The 17,814-nt window shown below is 55.6% G+C and overlaps 1 non-coding gene across 1 annotated transcript; it reads left to right on the forward strand.

Annotated features, from left to right (window-relative positions):
* Positions 1-6,552: 6,552 nt before the first annotated feature.
* Positions 6,553-6,635, forward strand: TRNAL-CAG (transfer RNA leucine (anticodon CAG)). The gene has a single exon. It is a non-coding gene; the product is annotated as a tRNA-Leu (tRNA).
* Positions 6,636-17,814: the final 11,179 nt, after the last annotated feature.

Below are 17,814 nucleotides of genomic sequence, written 5' to 3' on the forward strand. Positions count from 1 at the left end.
TTTGCTCAGCCTCCCACGTCCTCCCCTGGTTGTTATTTCAAGCCATTCCCCCAATTTCAGGGCCCAGGTCTGGAGATCCCCATTCCCAGACTGACTGATGCGTGCGATGACAGAAATTCTGCTGTTCGGCAAATTAGTTTCCCATGGGATTGCGTCCTAATATATAAATATAAAACTGACACATTTTTACTCAGTTGAAAATGAAATAGCTCCAGCTCAAGTTTACGTGAGATAATGTTTCCAGGAGATAAGGCGGCAGCTGGAGTGCGAATCGCCGTGTGGATCCCATTTTTCCCACAGATCCCCAGCAATGTTTGTTGGCCGGGCTGCGCGACATCAGCTTTTGATTAGCGCCAGCCGGCACTAACGCAATGTTTGTGTTCTGCTTCGTCTCACCCCACACCTGCCTTTTCCCGGGCAAAGCAAATGCCCAGTGCATTCGTGAGGGGAATCCTGGAGCCATGGTGGTGCTGGGGGAGGCTGGTCGGACCCCAGCCGTGATGCCTCCAAGTTGGAATCGCAGCAGCCTGGTCTGGAGGAGGGCAGTGAGGGTCCTTCATGCAAGGGAGGTGATGGATAGCTTCTCCCTGACAAATGGTCAGTTCCCAACTGGGTCAAAGGGATGGTGGATCTCCTTTCTCCTCCTCCAGGAAGAGAACCATTGAGACAATAATTTGGGGAATGGGATTTCCACCCTTGCGGGCAGGATCGTGCCGGTGCTGAAAACAGGGCAGCTGGGGCCAAGGTCCTGGCTCCCAGCCCGCTGCTGGGTGAGCTGGTGTAATCCAGAGCTGTCTCTAAGGCCCCTTTGTGTACGAGCCCCAGCGAGCGGGAGGTTGTGAGCCCGGGGTGGCTCTGTGCCTCCGGGGACCAGGCTGTATTTGGAAGTTGATCTCAGGGCCCTGAAGCCCTGGATCCATTAGCACATGCAGCAGAAATGAGCGTGTTCGATCCAGAGATCCTGACCTCAGCCCTTATAAATAAACCAACCGGGGCCGCACAGAGTGCCTAAAAGTTTGGCTCCTCTGCTCCCAGAGCAGTCATCTCCTCTCCTGCCTCTGCCGAGCTCCCTCACTGCCCTGGGAACCTGCCCCCTCCCTCATCAGGATGATTCAGTCCTGAAGAATGTGCTTGGGGCTCTGCAGGCACCGAGGCAGAGATGGCTGGTGGGACATGTGGTGGGAGGGCTGGGCAGAGCCCACGTACCAGAGGGGGCTTATCTCCAGGCTGCATAAGCCAGGCACAACCAGAGCCCCTTGGCTTGGACATGGGTCCAGGCAGAGCCCATCCCATCCCATCCCATCCCATCCCATCCCCTCCCGTCTCATCCCATCCCCTCCCGTCCCATCCCATCCCACCCCATCCCACCCCCTCCCATCCCATCCCACCCCATCCCACCCCACCCCACCCCATCCCACCCCACCTCACCCCATCCCACCCGATCCCACCCCACCCCATCCCACCCCATCCCATCCCATCCCATCCCATCCCACCCCATCCCATCCTCTTTGCCTGGGCCCTCTGCAGTGTCAGACGTTACAGCGGCTCACTGTGAGCTTTCCCTTCTTCCAGATACGCCGCTTGAAGCTCCCCCAGGGACTGCTGGATTCATGGGTCACCGCAGCCCTGCAGTCTGGCGCTGCCTTTCCGGAGGGACTTTCCCCGTGCCGCTCAGCTGCGGCTGTTAGATCCAACACACGGCCAGGGCTCTCACTGGCCATGGCCAGGATGGCAGGATGCATCCCGTACCCAGTGGCAGTGGAGACAGACAGGAACACTGGCCCTGGAGCTGTCTGTGGGGCATTAGGGGTTACCCCCTTCCAGGGTTTCCTCTGTGTCCGGAGAGAAATCTGCTTCAGCAGAGCCTGGCAATGCTCACAGCCTGCCGAACCCTGTGGGGAATTAAATGGCACATAAATCTTGTGCTGCCCCAGGACCAGAAGCTTTGGCTGGTTGCTGACAAAACTGCAGGAAAGATGTGCTGGACCAAGACTTGATCAAGACTTGGTTTGCTCATTTCGCAGTCCAGGAGTGCTTCAGGATAGAAGGAGGAGGCCTGTAGGTCTGGGGTTACCAAAGCACGGGAGCTGGGATGCATCTCCATGAGATGGACCAACCAAACAGGGATGTGCTGGGGAAACAGCGCGGTGGGCAAGCAACTCTTGAAAAGCAGATCTGAGCAAATAACACCAAACCTAGAAGGATTTCTCCTTTCTCAGAGCACTCTGCTTGCAAAGCACGTGCATGCTTAGAAAGAGCTCCAGGGCACGTTGCAAAATCCACCACGTTTGGAGTAGGGTTTGAACACTTCAGTCCCTCTTTAATGATACTGTCCAGGAAATGACAAGCTTTTGGAAAACAAACGGGCTGAGCTCTCGCTTGGTCCATTTCAAATCCTTGCGCAGATTTTTTTTTTTTGTGTGGCTTGCTGAATCACAGCAAAAACACACAATATCCTGCCCCAACTTTTCTTGTTTCTCTGACACTTCTGGCATGAAAATTGGACACTGCAGCAGATTCCAAGGCTCAATTATATCCAGGTTTGCCCCAATGCTACGGGAATCTGGTTTTCATGGCACTATTTCCAAGTTCATAGATGACAGCTGCACCGTGATTTTAGGAAAAAGCTCCCCCTGAGACGTGTCCTGGGGCCAGGTCCTCTGCTTCTTCAGCAGTAACCTCCTGATACCTGTGGATGGACGGCACCATCCACATTTTTTCACTTTTTCCCAGTGAAAATGGCCACTGTTTATGGAGTGCAGTATAGACATAGATGGGTTTCGAGTACTCCACGTGCACCATCTTCAAAGAAAACTTCGCTAGGGAAAAGAAAATAAAAACTTGTTGTTCTTCCAGGAGTTAATGAGTAAATATTAATCTGTTCTGCATTTTTGGTACAGGAGACGTTTTATGCAGTTATAGCTTTTAAAACAGAAAATTGGGACCCTTTCTGCTAAATCGAGGGCATAGAGGAGAGGAGGTTACACTTGAAAGAAACCCACATTAGATTTATTATCTCTACTTTGAGCTGTAGTGAGAAGGGAGGCCCAGGGGAAGAATCAGAAGCATCTCCAGAAATCGCTTCCTTCTAACCTGGGTGTGCAAACAGCAAAACGCAAGATTTGGCATTAGGCAGTGTTTTTGTGAAAGCAGACCGTGCCGCTCTGAGACACGCATGGAGCCACACCTGAACAGCATTGCAGCTGCATGTTTGAGCCCAGAGCAAAAAACCAGGATTAGTGTCAGGGTCAGGAGCTCTGCAGAGTCAAGGTCTCCACGGGACAGAGCGGGAAGCAGTGACTGCCTCCAGGGAGGTGGCGTGGGGCCGCTGATGGGATGCAGAGATCGAGCAGGCAGGGAAATGCAGCGTGGGAGCAATGAACTGCAGACCCAAGCAGGGGGAGATGAGCCAAACATCTGGTCCAGCATCCGTTTCAGCTCTGCAGCCTGCAAGCAGATTTCGACTAACCGCAGAGCGATGCCAGGAGACTGCACAGGCTCGCGAATTCCCCGAAACCAGGCGATGCTGTGGCACTGGCTCCATGCAGGAAGGAGGAACATCAGGGTTGTTTGCAGCTCGCTGATGATGTTCCACCTGGGAGGGTTGCAGGACAGCCTGGCATCTCCTGGCAATCCCAAACCATTGCAAATCCCTAAGGCACCCATGTGCTTTGGATTCCTTTTACTGGGGCACAGTGGAGGCACAGGAATGGGAACAAGGGCAAAGGGCTAGGCACATGTCTTCTGCAGAGGTCTCCAGTGACACCTTTGAAGATGAGGAGCAGGAACATTGAAGACATCCCTGCTCCTTGCAGGGGGGTTGGACTGGATGGCCTTTAAAGGTCCCTTCCCACCCAAACCATTCTATGATTCTATGATCTCCCCATGCCTCCAGGATCAAGGCTGCTGCTTTGCTTCAGCAACCCAGGCCTGGCTGGCTGAGGGCAAGGGATCTCCTAGCAGGGCAGAGACCACAGGGCAGGATGGTATGGGATGTCCTGGGGAAGCCAGCCCATCTTAGGAGGAGCTAAGGGACACGAGGAGCTGGGGTGCAGCCGGCAAGGATCCCATGAGGCTGGGCGATGGGCTAGAGACATCGCAGGCTCTGCTACAGGGTCTCTGCTAGCTCTTTAGAAGTTGAAATGAGAGATGAGAAAAGCAGCGGCAGGCCCTGTGGTGCAGCAGGGTGGGGAGCCCACTCTGAGACAGCCCACGTTGGGGCCCAGCAAGGATTCACACCCCCCACCTTCCCCAGCAAAGTCCCTTGGAGGGTCACAGCTCCAGGTCCTGCAGCGCTGGTCCTGGCTGGAGCGGCCACTGCGCGGTCAGCACCACAGCAGAGCCAGGGATGCACATCCCTGCCTCAAGCTGCAGCTCCAACACTACGCCTTTGCTCTTTTCCTGGGGATTTGTCACAAAAATGTTGGGAATTTCTTACTGGGAAGCGGTTGGGAGGTGGCTGCCAGTTCCTCTTAGCCATCAGTTGTTGGGGGCATGTGCAATAGACACTGATTTCCTCCAGGACCTTCACACATCAGCCTGAGCGAAGCAGCTCATTAAAAGTGACTAATTGCTACAGTCAGTTGTGACATGAATTTTACAAGGTTAATTTAGCTTAGCACGGAGAGTTCTCCATTTATCTCTGAAGAGAGTGAACCACACGCGCTGCACAGCCACCCCTCCGCGGCATCGCTCCTCTGTGGACAGACTGCCTGGGATGGGGAGTTCAAATTTGGAACATCCTCGGGGACTGTTGAGCTGTGATGAGGAAACCCGGCTTGGAGGGTGCGAAGCTGGCACCGCGCTGGCAGGGGGACCAGCAGGCCGGCTGAGTTTGTGCTTTCCTTTGTCTTGAGATGAGCAGTTCCTTCAGAAGTCCTTTTAACCATTTACCTGAGCTTACAGGAATGCTGGGGAAAGCAGAATGCGAAATGTGATGTGTTCAGTGAAATTTTCCTGTTCACCTCCCTTATCCCATTTCCTCTTCGCCATGAATTTCCATAAGCAAATCTCCCTGTCTGAGCAGCTCCCAGATGGTATTAAAGACACCAGTAACTGTTTAGGGGGAAAATATTTGCTGGGACTGTGACAGTGCTTGGCGTTGGAATAATTTTCTGCAGTCTTGCAGCCTAAAAGCAAGACCAAGGAAGAAAACAAGAGCAATGCCTTTTTCTGGTGGGGCATTTCAGGTCCAGCTGTGGAGGGCTGTACCAGAATTTGCTGTCTCCTTTGTGAATGACTGCGCAAAAGCAGGGGTTTTGGGACTGTGGGACAGCAAATGTGACGACGCTGCTCGCTTACCACATAGAAGCAGTGGGGACCTCTGTCCATCTGTCCGCACACTGTGCATCAGCAACCATGTCCCCGCGGAAGGAATCAGCCCAACCTTGCCCAATTTGGGGTGTGCCGGGGCCGAGAGCTGGCGCGCAGGGAGCACCCTGAGCCCCAGCATCCCCACGCTGTGCAGCGGCACGGTGGGGGTGCTGGTCCCAGCATGGGGCTGCCGCCCCACCAGACACCCGTGGCTGAGGTGTGCGTGGCCCCGGGGTGCGGCGCTGGAGGGGACCCCGCAGAGTTTCGCCCATCCCACCTGAGCAGAGGCTGGCTTGGCACCCACCGTCAGGCGGGGAAGGGAGATCAGCAGTTTAAGGAGTGCATCCTGTGTTTACGGAGGGCCCACCAGCTACCACAATGCAGATGTTTCCTGTCTCCCTACATCTGCAAACAGCCGTTTGCTGGCTGAACGCCGCTCCTACCACAAATCTGCGCAATCAAGCTTCGCTTCTGCGATGGCAGACAGCGACTGACCTCCAGCCAGCGGGGACGTGTCCAGACAGTGACCATCTCACCCTCTCCAGGGGTTAGCGCCCGTCTGCGGCCGGTCTGGTGCTGCACCCCCAGGCAGGAAAGCCCAACTCAAAGGCTGGTGCAAGCTCGGCTGCCCCGTGGCATGATGCAAGGCCTCCTGGGGAGGGACGGGGCCGCACGGAGTGTGGTCGGCCCTGTGCGGGACGTGGTGCTCCGCAGGTAGGCAGGAAGATCCCACGTGTGAGCAGGATGGGAGGATGTGACCCTGTTCACTGCCCACCCTTGTTGAGTCTCCGTCCTTTCCTTGTCTGCCCAACATCCACCTTCCCTGCGTGACCTAGACCCCTGGAGCTGAGTGTTGCCGTGTCTTCTGGCTAAAGCAGAAGGATAGGGAGCAGATAAAATCCAGGTTCAACCCCTTTTCTTTCTTGAGGACAACCTTCTGGCACGGCTGGGTGGAAACACTCCCTTTCTTTGCCCAAACAAGCCACTGTGCAGCAAAGACACCAAAGAGCAGCTGTAAAACGCACAGGGCAAAGCAATTGGGAAACTGAGGAAGGGCTTGGCTGTGGCCCAGCATTAAGGACACTTTGCTAAATGGATCTCCTGGGCGCTGGTCCCTTTTCTCTCCAGGATGCGTCATGTGAACAAATTCAACTGTTTTTCTAGTCTCAAGACCAGGATCTGGTCTGGGGCTGTGGCTCTGACGAGTGAGATACACAATCAGGAGAACCAGGATCAGCAGTCAGGATGGCCGAGTGGTCTAAGGCGCTGCGTTCAGGTCGCAGTCTCCTCTGGAGGCGTGGGTTCGAATCCCACTCCTGACAGCCCTTGATCTCAGGAGAAGGGGTAACGTAACCCCCATTTTTAAAAAGGGAAACAAAGAAGACCCAGGCAGCTACATGCCAGTCAGCAATGGACATCATCTACCTGGACTTGTGCAAGGCATTTGACACTGGCCCGCACAACGTCCTTCTCTCTAAACTAGAGAGACATGGGTCTGATGGATGGACCACTCGGTGGATGAAGAGTTGGCTGGATGGCCGCACTCAGAGTTGTGGTCAACGGCTCAATGTCCATGTGGAGACAGGTCACGAGTGGCGTCCCTCAGGGGTCCGTGTTGGGCCCGGCCCTGTTCAACATCTTTATCGGCGACCTGGACAGTGACCAAGCTGCGTGGTGCTGTCGATGCACTGGAGAGGAGGGATGCCATCCAGAGGGACCTTAACAGGCTGGAGAGGTGGGCCTGTGCAAACCACGTGTAATTCAACCAGGCCAAGTGCAAGGTCCTGCACCTGGGTCATGGCAATCCCAGGCACAAATCCAGGCTGGGCGGAGAATGGATGGAGAGCAGCCCTGAGGAGAAGGACTTGGGAGTGCAGGTGGACAAGAAGCTCAACATGAGCTGGCAATACGCCCTTGCAGCCCAGAAGGCCAACTGCATCCTGGGCTGCATCAAGAGGATGCCAGCAGGTCAAGGGAGGGGATTCTGCCCCTCTACTCCGCTCTGGTGAGACCTCACCTGGAGTACTGCATCCAGCTCTGGAGCCCACAACGTCAGAAGGACGTGGACCTGTTGGAGAGGGTCCAGAGGAGGCCATGAAGATGATCAGAGGGCTGGAGCACCTCTCTTATTAGGACAAGCTGAGAGAGTTGGGGCTGTTCAGCCTGGAGAAGAGGAGGCTCCAGGGAGACCTGAGAGCGGCCTCCCAGTGCCTAAAGGGGGCTGGTGGGAAACTAGGGAGGGGCTTTTGACAAGGGCATGGAGTGACAGGACAAGTGGTAATGGCTTTAAACTGGAAGGAGGTAGATTTAGACTGGACATTAGGAAGAAATTTTTTACACTGAGGGTGGTGGAGCACTGGCCCAGGTTGCCCAGAGAGGTGGTGGAAGCCCCATCCCTGGAAACATTCCAGGCCAGATTGGCCGGGGCTCTGAGCAACCTGATCTGGCTGGAGATGTCCCTGCTCCTTGCAGCGGGGTTGGACTGGATGGGCTTTAAAGGTGCCTTCCTTCCAACCCTAATGATTCTATGATCAACAGAGTCACAGCCCAGATCCCCAGGTGAGGTGGCATCAGTCTGGATTCTTCCATCCAAAGACTGGTGGTGGGAAGCTCCCAGAGAGGACTCCTTGTCGTGTCACCTGCAAGTCCTGGCCTCTGGCAGGTTCACAGACCATGGAAGCCAATAAGAGAGGCAAGTCCTTTTAGTGCTCCCCTGAACAAGGCTGGTGTTCTTAAAAAAAAAAGACCTGCAGTCAGAGGCACCTCTGGAGGTCTCTGATCCAAGCTCTGCTCCAGGTAGGGCCAACATAGATTGGTTAGCGGAGGACTGTGGTCAGCATACCTCCAAGGATGGAGATCCCTCAGCCTCATTGGATCCCTATTCCAGGGTCTGGCCACCCTCATGCTGAAGGGAATTTTTTGTTAAATCTCATCAGAATTTCCCTGTTTGTTACTTGTGTCTGTGGCCTCTTGTCCTTTCACTGAGACCTCTGAAAAGAGACCACCACTGCTGTCTCTGTACCCTCCCATTAGGGATTTGAAGACAGCTAGCTACCAGATGCTCCCTTCACCTTCTCCAGGCTGAAGAAACTCAGCTTTCTCAACCTCTTCTCACATGTCCTGTGCTCCAGGTCCCTAACCATCTCAGAGCCTTCCCACCAGGCTCTCTCCAGTTTGTCAGTGTCATTCTTGTACTGCGGGCCCCCAAATTAAACACAATTAATTCAGAAGTGGCCCCACAAGTGCATATAGAGGGAACAATTAGTTCCCTCTCTTGATGCTCTCCAGTCTTCCTCCCTTACATGTGTGGAGTCTTTTGGGAACCACAAGAGTGTAGAGACCATGATGGGTCCGTAGCACATACCACTCAGAAGCCACCTTCTCTGACGAAGGGCATCAGGGATGGTTTGCTTTTAACTGGCTCAGCATCAATGAGTCTCAACACTTTTCTCTAAACAGAAAAGTGTGAGAAGTCTTGCAGCAAAGAAGTCCTATTTTCATCCCAGTTTGCAATGAAAAGCCAGGCCAAATGAGCAGGACACCAAGAGGAATGGAAACACTGACTGGTTTGCTTTACTTTGCTATTTAATAGCAGAAAATCCAGCACTCCTTATTCGCCTGCATCTCCTTTTCCTTTCCCATCTTGCCAGCTTTCCAAGAATCTGAAGCTCTTTTGGAGCCTGTGGTGGATTTTCCCCTCTCTGCTGTAGGAGTTCACCACCGTGCCCACCAACTCATTGCCAGGGCCCCTCGTGTTGTGTCTCCCTTGAGGTGTCTGAGTTTCTTGGGCTGTTGCCACCTGGGCTTCATTCAAATTGCAGAATGCAGCAAGGGAGAGGCCCTGGGCAGGGTGAGGGGGGTCCTTTTTTGTCAGCCACCTCAGAAATGCTGATGAGCAGGCACCCTACGGCCCCAGGGGGAGGGAAGGGGGTGCCAGATCCACTCATGGACATGTCAGCTGGTGCAGTGTGATCTGGGTCGGACTGCCCAGGTTGAGTTGACCCACTGTGAGAGGAGAAGGCATGCAAGCCCAGGGCACACGTGGGTCACCTCCCCAGCTGAGATATTAATGGTCCACGGGATGGGAGAGCCAAATCCCCCCCTCTACTGAGAGTGGTGCCTGTTTGCTGGCATGGAGCCGGGGCAGAGTGAGCAATGAGCCAGCTCCCACCCACTCGTGCAGGGCTCAGGACTTCTCTGGTTTCTATCAGGCTGTGTCAGAGCCCTTCCCAAGGCATGAAAACGAAATGCAGTGCCAAGAGACATCTCTCCCGTCCCTCACGTGGGAGGAACCTTGGACAGCAGATTGTTTTGCTTCTGTCGTGGTTTCTTTGTCTCTTCTCATCACAAACCCAGGCAGATACTGGGAACAGCTCCTGGTTGGAGCAGAGCGCAGCTGGTGGAGCCCTCATGGACAATGTTTGCTTTGCAAAGCTGCTGTCCTCCAGAGAAACTGCTGGGGCCAACGTCTTTGCTTATCTTCACTGCCTCACTGCTACCAAAGCTCAGCTTTTGGATGGGCATGGTAGGCTCTGAGCTGCTGGGGGGCTTTCAGTTCCCCGTTTTCCTCTTGTCCCCCCTGAATCCTCTTCCTGACTCTTTGGTTTCTCTCTCCAGTGAGAAACCTCTGGAGCAGGGAGTGTCTGGGCATGACCAAGTCCTCACCTGGGCTGACCCATGCGCTTTTCCCGTGCAATGCGCCAGGAGCAAATATTTCCTCTGATGTCTCATGCACTGCAGTGCTGGAGCAAGTTCTGGGTAAGGATGCCACCCTCGGTGAGGATTTCTACCTGCACCATTTCCTACCACCACGGAAACACGGGGGTAAATTCCCTCCCTGCAGACTGAACAAGTGAATTGCTCTGCGTGGAGCAGAAATTCTCTCTCAGCCCTGTCCAGCCCCAGTGAGGAGCAGCTAACCATCAGGCCAGGCTGGTCTGGAGGTCACAGGGAAGGCTGGCTTGTCACCAGTGGACCAAGGTGTCACTTGGGCCAGCCCCTCCACTTCTCCATGCCTGGTTTCTCTAGACCTCAGGAGGACACAGGCTTCAGAGCAGGGTGAATCCCCTCCAGCAGTCCCAGAGGAGGCACATTGGGTACCTGGTGGACAGTTTCAAGCTGTGCTTGAGCCCAGAGAAGCCTGTCCTTTTGGCCCTCTCTCTCTGCAGGGCATCCAGGATACTGGCTGGGGATGCAGGACAGGGATGCTGCAGCACAGACTGCTCTGTCCCTTGGTGACCTGGGGTGACACACAGCCCTTGAGGTCCTTCCCAGTGGGAAGGGGACCACTGGCTGCAGGATGGCTGTGTCCTGGGGTGATACACACCCCTTGAGGTCTTCACCAGTGTGGAGGGGAGCACTGGCTGCAGGACAGCTGTGGACCTGTGCTGTGCATCTGGAGCTGTGGAGCTGCAAACTCTGCTTGGATGCTGCATGTGTGAAGATGGAGAGGGGCAGGGATTGTATGTCAAATCATGCATTTGCCTACCAAGCTGTGGGACAGCCTCGATGACCTCCAGCCCTCCCTGCCTGCCGACTGTCCTGCCTGGCAGCGGGAGCAGAAAGCCGGCATCCTGCCCCAGTGTTGTCAGTGTTGCCCCGGGCTGGACATGGAGGATGCTCTGGATGCCTCAAAACCAGAGGAGGTGAAAAACTCATGGAGATTGAAGCCAAAACTGGACAATTTAGCCCCTGTTCCTGAAAACACCTACTCGGTGCCAGAGCTTCAGTGCCCATCTGCATTTGCCACCCTCAGCTGGGCCAACCCACATGCAGCGATGGGAGATGTGGTGAACAGGGCTCTGAGAGAGCTCTGCTGGCACATCCCTGAGAAAAAGAGGGGGTTAACTCCAGAGGAAGGGCCACAGCAAAGCAAACAGGAGGGAGGCAATCGGGAATGGGAGCCAAAAGCGCAAGCGGAGCGCTGTGGTCTGGCAGTGGGAGTGCTGTGCTGGGAAAATCCTCAGATTTATTGCGAGAGGTCTCGCAGCTTGAGGCAAGAGGGAAACAAGGCCCTGAGCAGAGTTTCTAAGAAGCGGCCACTCCCCAGGTCTTTTCCCCAGATTTTCTGCAGGATGGGGCAGAAGGGCTGTGTGGACACGTGGCATGGGAGCCTTGGGGCTGCCCTTCTCGCTGTGCTGCAGCCTGAGCGGGGATCCAGCACCCCATGGTGGGTGTCCCTCGGGATCCAGCACCCCACGGTGGGTGTCCCTAAGGAAAAACCGGCTGTGAAAGCAAACAAGGCATTTGTGGTGGGGAATTTCAGAGGTGGGCAGGTGGGACAGCAGCCACACTGTTCCTCTGCTTACAGGGGCTGCGGCAGCCAGGGCGCCCTGACTGTGCCTGTCTATCCCAACCTGAGGAGCACAGTGAGTGTGAACATCCAACCCTCTCCAAAACAGACCGGAGACTGTAGGCAGTTGAGTGTCCCAGCAGAGGTGGATGTCTTGGCCTAGTGGGTGTTGGTATTGAGGGTGTAGCTCTTGTGCAATAGGGAGTGGCCCTGGAGACCCCTTTGGAGAAATGTGCCGTTTCCACTCCTGGGGAAGCCTCTGCCCTCTCCAGCTCTCAGAGCTCCTTCCAGCCCTCCTTGGACTCACGGCTGCTGTGCAGGGAGGACCACAGCAGCCCCATCCTGAACCTCAGTCGTCTCCTCCCCGCTCCATCATGTCACACAGCCCCGCTGAGGCTGAGATGTGCTGTGATGAAGCCACAGCTGCACAAGGTCTCCTCCATGCCTCGCAGAGGTGCCTCTCGGCAGCACAGAGAGGGTGGTTTGCTCTGGTTGTCCCACCAGGACACTCGCAGTGGCTGCCACATGGCCCTGGCTGCCGGACAAGGCTGCGGGACGTGGGTGGAGCCCTGGAGCCCTGTGGCACATGGCCAGGATCATCCCAGCAACTCGCCTGCCTTCCCGCACAGGCCGTGGGCTGGCTCCCGTCCTCCTGGCTGCTTGGGGTCCTTCCAGAAAACGTGCAGTGTAAATGTCACGACTGGGGTCCCTGGGGAAATGAGAGTTTGTAAGTGACATCCTCACTTAAAAACAGATTATCCCTCTGGCTCCTCTGGCTCCCGCTCACCCAGAAGCAGCAGGGCTCTCCGTGCAGGCTCCTAGCCCCAGCAGAGCTGGTTTTGCAGGTGTTTTTTCTTAGCACCTCCTGAAAATTGGGGAAGGGGTTCCTATTTTCTTCAGACAGGGTCCCAAAATCAGCAGGAGTTTGCTGGAAGTGTGATCTCTGGAGCTTAGGGTTCACCCCAGCCCCAGGGCGATGCTGGGGAGATGTCTCAGGGAGGAATGAGCTGTGCTCCTGTTGCAGGCGGCTCCGGTCCCCATTGTGCACGGGGACCGGCTGGCACCCCATGCCCTGGCACTCCTGGGTCCATCCCCAGTCCCACTATACATCCCTGGAGCAATTCCCTTCCGAGCTGGGGGAGCCGGCACTGCCAAGCAGAAGGGGCCCGGAGCTGCCTGTCCAGGAGAGACGGGAACGTGCTGTGGGTTTTCCCTCACCTGCTCCGTGCGTGGCTTGCTCCCGGCTCTCACAACAGGCTCAGCACTTTGCAAACAAGATTTAGCCACAACCCAGAATGTGTTACCAAAAAATCAAACAAACAACACATTCTTCTCCTGAATTCCTTGGCTCCTTCTGCCTCTGACCTCCCGGGTGGACCCTGGCAGCCCGCGTGCTCAGGGAAGGGTTGGCTCCCTTTCCTGCAGCTTCTGTGCATGCGAGGTCCCACCCTGTTACGCGCACAGCCTCCCGGGGTGGCCAAGGGCTGCTCTGCAGAACTGCATGCCAGGTGACCTGTGAGCCCGGCTGTGCCGCCCGCAGGCAGCCCCGCAGCCCAGCACACAATCCGGCTGCCGGGAAACCACGGGCAGCAGCACCGGGCAGGTCTTGGTTCTGCATTTAAAGGCAGGGTGAGGCATGAACCACACTCAAAGAATCCTAGAATCACAGAAGGGTTTGGGTGGGAAGGGACCTTCAAAGCCCATCCAGTCCAACCCCCCTGCCAGGAGCAGGGACATCTCCAACCAGATCAGGTTGCTCAGAGCCCCAGCCAACCTGGCCTGGAATGTTTCCAGGGATGGGGCATCCACCACCTCTCTGGGCAACGTGGGCCATTGTTCACTACCCTCAGCATAAAATATTTCCTCGTTATATATAGTCTAAATCTACCTCCTTCTATTTTAAAACCCTTACCCCTCGTCCTGTCACAACAGGCCCTGCTAAAAAGTTTCTCCTGATCTTTCCTGTAGCCCCCTTTAGGCACTGGGAGGTCGCTCTAAGGTCTCCCCGGAGCCTCCTCTTCTCCAGGCTGAACAGCCCCAGCTCTCCCAGCCTGTCCTCACAGGAGAGGTGCTCCTCGTTCCCAGGCAAGTCCTTTCTTGGCTGGCTTTGCAGGTTTGCTTGAAGGATTCAAGGGTCTTGGGGGATCTCGTGCTGGGTTGCTGAGCCCTGGTGCCTTTCCCTGCTCTTCACCTTGGGAACAGGTGAAGAGCAGGGGGAACAGGGGTCTGCCCAGCTCTTTGCACCACCTCTTGCTCCTTATGAGAGTCATCATCCCACAGAGGGGACACAGCCACAAACGGGAGAGTGGAGGGGACCCAACGGGCACAGCTGGGCCATGGACACACAGAGCTATGTCCCCTGCTCCACCATGGGCCATCCTGATGTTCAGGCTCAGCTCTGGCTTCAAACACGCCCCAGATTCCAGTTCCTGTGGCCAAGCAGGAGCCCTGGGAACAGCTTTGCTCCACAGGGAGTTTGGGTCAGTTGGAGACCATCCAGCCCAGGGCTCCTGCAACCAGGGCAGAGCCCTTCTCTCCTGCCATGGGTGATCCTGGGTGATGAGCCAGGGAGAGAATGAGCCTTGGAGAAACAGGCGTTTGCCTTGCAGGCAGCCCACTGCGGCAGGTTTTCACATGCTTTTCCACTCCGAAAAGCTGCCAAAGGCTTCCAACCTCGGAAGCCCATTTGTTAGCAGCAGCTGCATGTAAATAAGATGGGGAATTGGTGGGCAGCAGGGAGTTTCCACGAGGATCAGGATCGCCAGCCCTGTGGAAGGGTCCGACATGGCATCAGGGCCCCTGCTTGTGCTTTCCTGGACACCTTCCCTGGGCAACCTCTATCATCATATCCTGGCAATATATCCTCTGTAGCCCCTCCAGCAATGCTGTGGGTTGAAAGCCAAAGGGACATACAGGCAGTATCAAACCAGGGCTCCCTATATGTCCTGGTCTTGGTAAAGGCTGGAGGGGAAAATGCTGGCTGCATCTCAGCATCCAGCTCTTCCAAAGCTCTGCAGATGAGAGGCAGGCTCCTGCTTGTCCCTTGGTTTTATCTAGCCCTGACCAGCTGATGCTGCGGGGTGCAGAAGGGCATCAGCTGCCTGCACCACTCCGGGAGGTGAAATTCCCATGCAGGACCTCTTAGAGACCCATCGTGGGATGACAAAAGACTGCAGCTCACTGGGGAAGCAGAAGTGAGCTGACACCATCTCCAAGAGCTGCTGTGCTCCTGGGGATCCATCGCTTGCCTGAATGTTTAGTTTTTGCATTGCCTCATCTCGGCCAGACTTTTATGACCGGCTGGGGATTTGGGCTTGTTCTGAACTCTTGTGCCCCGTACATAGTTTGAATTTCCTTGCTGTGATTCAGGGGACATGCTGAACTCTGTGGAAGCCAGAGGATGGCACCTCCTTGCTTCCCTGAGCAGCGCAGACACCTCCGTGAGCGCCTGGAGGGCTTCCCCGGTGCCCCTCGCTGCAGGAGGGTGGCACAGTGGGCAGCTGGTCCCACAGAAAGCACCTGCAGAAAGTGGGCCAGGGCCGTATGTAGCCCCACACTCCTTGCAGCCACCCCAGAGAGACCATAGCAAGACTTTGGGGGGTGGCAGACACATCCCTGCCTGCTGTCCACCCAGGGACAGCACACCCTTCTCCATGGTAGTGGCAGCAGCCCCAGGGGGGCTGAAGCACATCCATCCCTCATTGCCACCCTCACCTACCCCTGGTGCAATGTGGCCTATTTGCCCTTCCTCAGTACAGGCAGCAGTCAGGTTACCACCTCACCCCTTACTTTTCAGGGTGCCCGGAACCCCACTATCCCCAGGCCAGCTCAGACCAGAGCAGCTCCTGCACCAAGCGGCTGTGATGGAGATGATGTACCTGGGGGAAAATGGGACACTGGACATGGATTGGGTACTGGTTCCCTCTCCCAGCCTCCCACAGTTCACCTGCATCCAGATGGTCTCTACCACACCATCCAGGCTGCACTTGTCCCCCAGCCTCAGCTTTTCTGTCTATCTCAGGACTAGTACTCAGAGCTGGCTGGTCCCAGGACAGCACTGGCCATTTCGCCTCTTTTGGCTCCTTGACATGGGAAACGTTTTGGTTTTGGGCAGGATTTCAAGCGCTTGCATCTCACAGACACGTCCATCCTCCCAGTGGAGAGCTGCTGAGGAGGGAAGGAGCTGAGGAGACGTGAGGAGCCCCTGACCAGTGGCTTTGACCATGGCCCCTGGTTTATTTATGTGTGTAGCGCTCAGAAATGCAGAGGCAGTTGCCAGCGAAGGCCTTGCATCCTCGCAGCTCTAGCCCCATGGGACCCCGATCCCTGATGGAGCTGAGAAGAGTATGAAACACACCACAGAGCCCAGACAAGCTCAACAAAGTCATCCAGCATCCCAAGATGATGAGCAGGGGGTTTGCCAGTCACCAGGGCAGTCAGCAAAACTTGCTGCGGTTTTTCTCTCTGCCAGGGGGATGCTCCGTAGGGACAGGCTCTCCTCCTGAGCATCCCTCCTTCCCAGCCCTCCTGTCCCCAGGATTCAGGCTCAGGCACCCTCACCCACTCCCTGGGAGCCTGGAGACTGCTCATTTTGGATACCCCAGGCCTTGGGGGCCATGGGGAGGGAGAGTAAGGGGGCCTGTACACCAGCCAGCATCAGACATGCAACATTGCTTGTGGGGCTTTCTCAGCTTCTCTTCATCCTTCCTTTCCCAAGGCAAAAAGCACAAAACTGTTGGCCCAAATCAAAATTGTCTTTTTTTCCAAATATCTTCACGATAAGAAGGTGACCCCTGGGGGGAAGTGGTGCTCTGCTATCCAGAGGGCAAGTGCGAATTCAGGGGCAAGAAAGGAGCAGCATGCCAGCCTCAGACCAGCAATGCTGTTAAACCTAAGCCAGCCAAGTTTTTGCTCCGGGATTTGATGGTGTCCTTGGTCCCAGCCACAGACACCTGAGCTGGAAATGGGAAGCAAATGAGATGTGTGAAGTGCTTGGTGGCTGCCAGCCGTTCAGTGACACTGTCCCCTTTTTGAAGAGTCACTGCTCTTTGTGGCTTGCAGGCTCTCCCGGGTGACATCCCAGTGTCACGAGCCCACAGTCCAGCACAGGCATGGGAAAAGGAAAACCAAGGCACAACCGTCACTCCCCGCTTCCAGTCTGCCCCCAGTCGAGTCTCAGTCCGGTTTGGACCATCCTGGAAATCCCTGGTCTTGCTGGTGGCACCATGGGGCCAGCGAGCGGGGAAGGTCCTCCCAGACTATCTGAGGACTGGAACCACTTGCTGCAGGATCTCAAGAGATGGGTGGGATGGAGAAGAGACAAATCAGAGTCTTGACAGTGCCTGGGAGAGGCAGGTAGGTCTGCAGCTCTCCAGGTGGAGGGAGCAGCTCTCTGTGAAAGGGGAGACAGCCTTTCCTAAGAGGGACCATGCCCTGCCATCACATCCACTTCCCTGAAGCCCTCAGAGCTGTGCATTTCTTAGCACAACTCATTGCAGCAGAGATCGTTAGCAATACTGCCAGCTAATTAATCTGAGCGCCCAGTGCGAGCTCCCATAAAACTGCCTTAATAGACTTCCAGCTGTACACCTGCTCTGTGAGAAAGACTGGGCCATGTGTCTTTAAACAGGAGCAAAACCCCACACCACATTCACCCTGCAGGTCCTTCTCCCTTTAAACGCTCCAGTGGGGTCTTTAACAGCCGATGAAGGGATATTGTGGTGGGAGTTATTGGATGTACCTGCCAATAACTGCAGAAATCACATGCCATTATGGGTTCAGGACCTCAAAATGAAGGGCACCAAGATAAAGGATGCTTGCACCCCAGGAGAGGGAAGAGACCCCCCAGTACCTCTGGAGAACAGCCCCATCTAGAGGGTTTTGGCCTCAGCCAACCCAAGTCCCAGGGAGCTTCCCAAATCCCAGGGGCAGCCTCGTCACCTCACTGCCAGGGCCCCTGGGCAGGGACTACAAGGTCTGGGGACTTTAGAAGTGGAGGAAGAGAAGGAAGGGAACGGGAGGGTAGGGGAGACCTGCAGCCCTACACCAAAGCAGCATCCTGCTCTGCCCACAGTTTCCTCAGCTCCACTGAAGGAAGGTGGAGACCCTGTCCCCAGTGACCCCTCAGCTGAGCTCCATCCACCAGACTCAGAGCCTTGTTCACTCCAGTTGAAGACACTCAAATTGTCTAATCTGGGACACATTCTTCC

This window comes from Chlamydotis macqueenii, chromosome 18 (genome assembly GCF_036417535.1).
Source record: "Chlamydotis macqueenii isolate bChlMac1 chromosome 18, bChlMac1.mat, whole genome shotgun sequence".
In the NCBI taxonomy this organism is placed as follows: Eukaryota; Metazoa; Chordata; class Aves; order Otidiformes; family Otididae; genus Chlamydotis; species Chlamydotis macqueenii.